Here is a 7,849-nt window from a genome sequence, read left to right as displayed (position 1 = left end):
CCCTTTTATAGGAGACTTTGAACAAAAGCTGAAAGGGACCAAATCTCCACTTCCCACAAGGCAAGGGTTTGGGTTCAGCTCCCCCGTTTTGGCCAGAGATGTGCCTGGAGAAGCTCACTCATAAGGGATGTGAGAAGAGTTGTACCCCCACTCCGGGGAGGGCTCACATTTTCCCTCCCCACCCCTCTTCTCTCCTCCACCCTCCAGGGTTCCGAGGAAGTTGCTACAAGGATGTGTGCTGTCCATTCTGAGGCCACATGGCACTCTGGCATTAGGGCTGAGTTACGAAAACTACAGTTCTAACAGGGAGAAGTAATCCCATGGTTAAATCTGAAAGAAAGGGGCTAAAATAAAAGAGAGAGAGAGAAAGAGAGAGAGAGAGTGGCTTTGAGGGACTCCCCTCCCCCTATTGCTGGTCCTTATATAGGAAACCAAAATTGGGCTCCTCTCGTTGCAGAGATGGGTGACGATGAATGATAGACAAAATGTTACCAGATCCCTGATTGGAGGCTTGAGAGAGTCTTCTCAAGGACAACCTCTGAAATGCAAGGAGTTTCTTTCCACTTTTCCCACTGATTGAAACCCCTTCAACTTTGGCTAGGAATTGTGGAAATCACTTCCGAACTGCTTTAACTGCCAGGCACTAAAAGGAGCATCCGTTACTTCTCAGATGGGGCCAATCACACATTGCAGGGGCAAATGGTTACTGTGAATAAACTGACTTCCTAGACGATGCCATTATGGGAAATTAAAACACTCCTTACCCCTCGAAAAATAGCGCTTAAGCCCAAGTATCTTTCACAGCCCATCAGAGGAGAGAGTTTTGAGTAGACTACTCTAGCTTTTTAGGTGATATCTTTTTCTGAATTGCTTTTTCCAGAACAAATGACTTCCATTATGTTCAGCCAGGGACCAATTCTTCACTTAAGTATGTAAAGCAAAATACGACTTGTGCTCTGGATGTGTTACTTACCATAGAAAGCTCTTCTGACAGTCGCCCCAGTTGGGTGATTGAAGTGTGTTATATAAAAGCCCAGTTACAAGTAAGAGGGTGACCTTGACTTCTGAGACTAGTTTCAAATGCCGATTAAGATGTATTCAGGACATTCTGCTGCATGTGAGAGATACATGCCTTTTCAAAAAACAGTTGACAGAGAAAACTCGTTCATGCAACACAAATTTATGGAACAACTGTTGCCTTCATTCGTTCGTTCATTCATTCATTCATTTATATAATAATATGCCAAGGATTGGGTTTCATTTTAAGAACAGTCAGCAGTGATTTTCAATACATTTCATAACAAGGCATTAGCCCTTGGAGAACTTGCTGGACATTCCATTGGAGGGCCTTCTCTCTGTGCCCAGTATTAACCCTCCAGTTGCTGAGTTTATTTCAATGGTTTAGTAACCACCACAGCCGTGCCCCTGCATGCCAGCTGTTATATCACCGAACAAGGTGACATACTAAACACAGTTCCCCATCTCTAGAAGTCAACAACGCAGGGCCGGTTTCTGTAAGTTAGGATCAGCTCACAGAGAGACATATTACAAGGATCTTTTAGTCTCAAGCTGACCTGAGCCTAAAGTCCTCCATAGTCTCCACTGAAGGAGCCTCAATTCCCACTGAAGGGTAGCAGCAGGAGTGAGGAAAGGCTGGGTATGAGACGGAGCTAAAACAAACAGGGGAATTATGTTAAGGATGATGAACCTGGGGAGGGACTACCCAGCTATCTATGGGTGCTTTTTTTCCCACCTGGCCCAGTAGGGGTGCAGCTGCCTATGGAATCAGACCTACCACACTCCAAGACCAGCAGATGCCTGAGCAGGGGTGGGGCTAGGGGCCTCTAAAACAACCAGCTGAGCAGGACCACGCAGCTCCAAACTTCCACCTCATTGCTGGGGCTTCTCATTGAACATTGAGATCCTGTTTTGTTCTTTCCCCGTGTATACTCCTAGATCTGGACTCCCCACTTTCTTCCCCACTCTACCTTCCCAGAAACTGAATTCTGATCCATGATACCTGCCAGTCAACTCCTGGTTAACAAATACCCAGCCTGAGGCTCCCCTGTGCTCTAATGTTCTGTGCCTGCTTTCTCCCCCGTTTTCATTCATTCATTCATTCATTCAACATTTGTGCATTAATTTGATAAATAATTATTTTTTTATGTTTATTTATTTATTTTGACAGAGAGAAAGAGGGAGAGAGAGAATCCCAAGCAGGCTCTGCACTGTCAGCACACTGCCCGAGGCAGGGCTGGATCCTACAAACCGTAAGACCATGACCTGAGCAGAAATCAAGAGTCAGATGCTCAATCGACTGAGCCACCCATTCATTCAATAAATAATTAAGTGCCAATCATGGCCATGCACTCTGCGGGTGCCAGGGATGTAGCAGTAACCAAGATGGACATGACCCTTCCCTCAGGGGGCTATTAGTCTGGCCAAATGACAGAGAGGTGTCATATTGTATTTGATTCACTTGAAAATTTCTTCTTACATAATCCTATTTAAATATGCTATTTAGAAGCTAATGTTCTAGACTGGTGAGTTGTTAGATTTCCCCCCATTTTCTTATTGTCCAAATTATTTTAATGTATTTATATGCTTCTGTAATAATCTACAATAATAAATAAAATATAATTTTGTATATAGTTATATATAATTATAAATCTATAGGCCTTGAATAGCAAGCCCATCTGAACTAGATTAAGCCTTCCTGAGGCTCTAAGAGATTCAAGACATGACCTTCACCTGGTGATACGGTATGCAAATTAATACCAATGATAGCTAGTATTTATGGAGAGGGTTGACATATTTCAGGCACTGTGCAAAACGCTTTACATGGATTCTCTCATTTATCATAATAAGAGATAGTTACTAGTGTTATCCCCATTTTACAGATAAGGAAGCTAAGGCTCAAAGAGAGTTAAATAACAGGTTGTAGGAAGACAAACCTTTTAATGGTTGAATCTGCAATTTATTTGGCATTGCTGCACCTAAGTGCAGAGGTGACAAACAAAATATTTAACGACCGGTATGGAGAGAAGACTAACCAACCAGAACAGATGCCGTGGAACAGAAGCAGGGCCGAAAGGAGTCACTGGGGCAGAAGCTGGGGTAGTTGGATTGGCCAAGTCATGGATGGGGTCAGCTAGGAGAGCATCTGTTTATGGATTTTTATTTCATTTGTTCATTTATTTCAATATGTTAACCACTCAGCCTGCCATACCTATAGAGCCCTGCACAGGTGAAATGGAACCCCCCCCCCCTGTAGATCAGCTGAGTGACCACTGTGTTTATCAGAAAATTGGAGAGTTACCAAGGGTCAGATTGACTTTTCTAGCCTATTTTAAACTCTTAGTGTACTTTGGAGTATGCTGAGATAGTGACTATAATTTTATACAAACTGCCTTAGATTACCAAAAGCTTTCTTTCCTGTTTCTAGACCACAGTGCCCAAATTGGAAATCTATGGGCTGAATTCAGCCTGCAGATGTGTTTTATTTAGCCCACACAATGGCTTCTCATTTTAAATAATAAAAAGCTAACATTTCTGTAGCACTAACTATAGGCCAGGCATATATACATTTTACATATATAAACTCACTTTATCTGCACCTCAAACCTACAAGATCGGTACTATATGACTGTCCTCATTTTACAGATGAGGAAACTAAGGCACAGAGAGGTTAAGTAACTTGCCTAAAGTGGCACAGTTAATTAAAAAATTGCAGAGGTGGAAGTTGAACCCAAGCAGTCTGGCTGCATAACGCAAGTTGTTGACCATTATGCTCCTCTGCCCCTCTGGCGTGTTTGAACTATTTGTCGACATTTAAAAATCAAGAGAAATAAGATTAAAACCTAGACTTCCACCTTGTCAAAACGAAAGATCAGGAGGTCTAATAACCTTGAGTTCACTCCCCTGTGGTAAAAGTTGGTCTCCTTTGCATGCGGAAGTGTTCTTTGACTTTCCCAGTCCCCCACCATTTCCTATTGCCTTCCAACACCGAGGCCGCCAGTTATTCACCTTTGTCATCAGGTTGGCACTGTTATCCTACAGACACTCTGTTCATACTTGTATATGACCTGCCTGGCTCCTGTAGACACTTGTGCCCCCTGAAGTGAAAATGGGGTACATTTTTGCTCTAATAACATGTTATAACTTAGGAAGTGCAGAAGTATATGAGAGTCTCACTTCTCTTGTGCATTGTTACGAAGTATCATAAAATTAGAGGTGGACATTGAGAAGAAAAGCAAAGCAGTAAGGAACAAATTCAAAGCAGCTACAAGAGAAAGCTTGTTGCAATTGGTAAGAAACTCCTTGATCACCTTCAGCCAAGATCATGGAAGACCTAAAAATGTCTGCTTAAAAACAAAACAGGGACCCCTGGGTGGCTCAGTCAGTTGAGCACCAGACTCTTGACTTCAGCTCAGGTCATGATCCCAGGGTTGTGAGATTGAGCCCTGTGTCAGGCTCAGAGTTGCGTGTGGAGCCTACTTGAGATTTTCTCTCTCTCTCTCTCTCTCCCTCCCTCCCTCCCTCCCTCTCTCTCTCTCTCTCTCTGCCGCTTTGCCCCTCTCCTCCGCTCATGCATTCTCTCTCTCTCTCTCTCTCTAAAATAAAAAAAATAAATAAAATTAAAAAAATAAATCAGGGCGGCTGTGTGGCTCAGTTGGTTAAACATCCAACTTTAGCTCAGGTCATGATCTCACAGTTCGTGGGTTTGAGTCCCACATTGGGTCTCTGAGCTGTCAGCACAGAGCCTGCAGCCTGCTTGGGATTCTGTGTCTCCCTCTCTCTCTGCCCCTCTCCCACTCACGCTTTGTCTCTGTCTCTCAAAAATAAATAAACATTAAAAAAAAATCTCATTAAGCTAAATTTAAAATTTGCTACAATTACACTTTTCAGTTTTCTGAGTTTGAAATTGTACAAAATATTACCATAAACCAATATAATTGTCTTTAAAACCCATTCACTGGAATATTTACATTCAGATGCAAACCATTACCTTCTAAGTTGTTTCCTTGGGAGATATGCATCTTTTCCTATGATGCCCCTGCAAGAAACATTTTGGAACTCCTTATGGGGGCCAATCTCCAAAGCAATTTCTAAGCATGGATCCAGCAAATGTCAATCTCATTCTTTGATATTCATGTCTTGCTTTTTATCCAAAACAGTAACACCCACCTTTTCCACCATTATTCAAGTGCCATTCCTGTTCCAAATAAAATCCATCGAAGGATTAATATTTGTTCATACTGAGAATAAAATAATTAGCAACAACCTTGGAAGATAACTCCATAAGTGTATTAGCACAATAACATTATTGAAATAAGAATATCACCTCCCCAGGTGACCTCCTTGAATGGGCTACAAGTTATTTGAGTATGTTTCAATGTGTTCTTTTGAAGGAACCTGGTAAAAGAAAAATAAATATCTAATTCTGTTTTTATTATACGTGTACAAATAGCGAGCACATACACTGAATAATTATTTCTGGGTAGCACAACTATGCATGACTTTTTATTTCATTAATATTCATTCAACATCAATTCAGCACTTACCAACACTATGTTAAATGCTAGAAACACAAAGTAAAGATTTCTTTACAGTTTTTTTTTATTACAGTGAGAAGGTATGATTTTGGTAATCATGAAAAAGTAAACTATTTCCATTCTGAAAATGACATATCTATATAGGCTAGATGAAAAAAATGAGAAGGAGACAATTTCTGTCTCCATAAACAAATCTATGAAGGCAACTGGTTCTCGATGAAACTACATAGTTTGGGTTTAGGCAAAATAGGCAAATGAAATCCCATGCAAAGGCGGTTGTCTGAAATGGGAAACAGTAATAAATTGGGGGGCAGAAGAATTAGAGGTTCAAATCCACACCTGCCATTATTGATGTGACTTTGAATAGTATGTTTAATCACTCTGGCCTAGGTTTCTTCTCCTGAAATAAAAGGATTGGACTAAATGATCTCTATGGTCCCTGACAATTTTGACATTTTATCATTATTACAAAGTTTAATCCTTGGCTTAAGTCATGCGACAAAGTGTATGTTAATCACATGTATGTGTGTTCGTCACAAAGAAAACAGCGCTGAGCAAAAGAGATTATAGAGATACACCTTCAGCAAAGACTCACACAAATTAGTATAATAAGAAGTTAAAACAAAACAAAACAAAACATTAAGCCAGGGTGCTTTTGGTTTCCTGAAAACCGTGTGGCCCCCGCCCAGGAATGGATGGATTCTGTGAGGTTGGAAGCAAGGTAGGAGAAAGAGGTCACTCCTCAGCTTTAGGGAGTCAAACTTGATTTTTTAAATCTGCAAGAAAGTAATCCTAAAAGGCAAACTCTGTGGGAGAAAGAAAAAGTGTAAGGGGCGTGGCGGGCAGGGGGAAGGTAGTGGTTAATTCCCAAAACTTGCCTTTACATATGAAGAGGCAAACCTGCATCGTGGGCTTCATTCGGCGTCCGCCATACATAATCTGTTCAGAGACCACATCACAGATCACAGGGTCCCACAAGACTGGAAGAAAAGGGAAGACCCAACTCCACTAGCAGGAGAACGGAGGAAGAGAAAGACTTGTGTCTCTCCATCCTGAGCACACGGCAGGGATACAGAATAGTCCAGGTAGCAGAAGGGGAGTCAGACCACAGGAGACTGGGCTCTGCCTTCCGCTTGGATATGAGAGGAAATTCTCTCTCTGGGCACCCCATAAACCATGGGGAAGCCACAGTGGAGTCGACACAGTGGCGGATGTGTTTCCGTGGAAAGGGGGCCTGAGATTGCGCCCCACTTCCTCCTGTCCTGTGTGTGGCACGTAGGGGATGTAGAAGTTCCTCTAGACATACTCCCAAGACGTCTGAGAATGCTAGCTTGTGAGCCGGCCACAGCAAACTAAGAGGTGGCCTTGTGGTCAAAGGCTGGAGGGTGGAGCTGACCCCCAGATTGCAGACATGGAGGCAATGGTAGCCCAAGGCGTCTTGATAGTGCCCAAGGCCAGCAACTTGCAACCTTGAATTAATTGACTGGGGAAAACAGATTATTTTAAACTGGGAGAGGCTGTTACTTTTCACTGGCAAGTTCAAGATTTCCCCCTACCCCCACTACCACCATCAGCATGAGTGGGAGCAAATGAGACCATTTATAGAAATAAAATACTTATGGGGCGTCTGGGTGGCTCAGTCGGTTAGGCGCCTGACTCTTGATTTCAGCTCAGGTCTCACTCTCAGGGTCATAAGATCCAGGCCCACATCAGGCTCCATGCTGAGTATGGAGTCTGCTAAAGGTTCTCTCTTTCTCCCTTCCTCTCTCAGCTCCTCCTCTGCTCTCTCTCTCTCTCTCTTGCTCTCTCTCTTTCAAATAAATATATTAAATAAATAAATAAAAATTTAAGCTAAGCATTGAAAAAAAACGCCTGAGCCATGGTGCATATGTTTCCACTCTGCTGGGTAAGTATGCATTATAATTACTGTGAATCCTATGAAGAAAAAGTGCCTAGTGCTTTGAATGCATTTAATCAGGGCATCTAACGCAGACTGGCAGGCAGCCCTCAGGGACAGCCTCTAGAAAGAAGGAAGTGATATTAGAGCCGAGACCTGAAGGAGAAGTTAGGTAAGCAGGGGAGAGCACCAGGTCCCAGGAGGGGAGAAGGAGGCTGGTACACTGCAGGAGTGTGCACGCTCAGGGGTGAGAGGTAGCAGGTGAAGAGGTGGGCTGGGGCCAGTGCCCCTGGGCACAGTGGAGCTCCTCCTAACAGTCGGCTAGTTCGCTTCAACTCAGTTTAATGAATTTAAAACACTTTTCTGTTTTGCAGGGGAAAACATGAACTGTGTTTTA

The sequence above is a fragment of the Neofelis nebulosa genome, chromosome 8 (genome assembly GCF_028018385.1).
Source record: "Neofelis nebulosa isolate mNeoNeb1 chromosome 8, mNeoNeb1.pri, whole genome shotgun sequence".
Taxonomy (NCBI): Eukaryota; Metazoa; Chordata; class Mammalia; order Carnivora; family Felidae; genus Neofelis; species Neofelis nebulosa.
The sequence above is the reverse complement of the archived record's forward strand: the minus strand, read 5'-3'. Positions refer to the sequence as shown.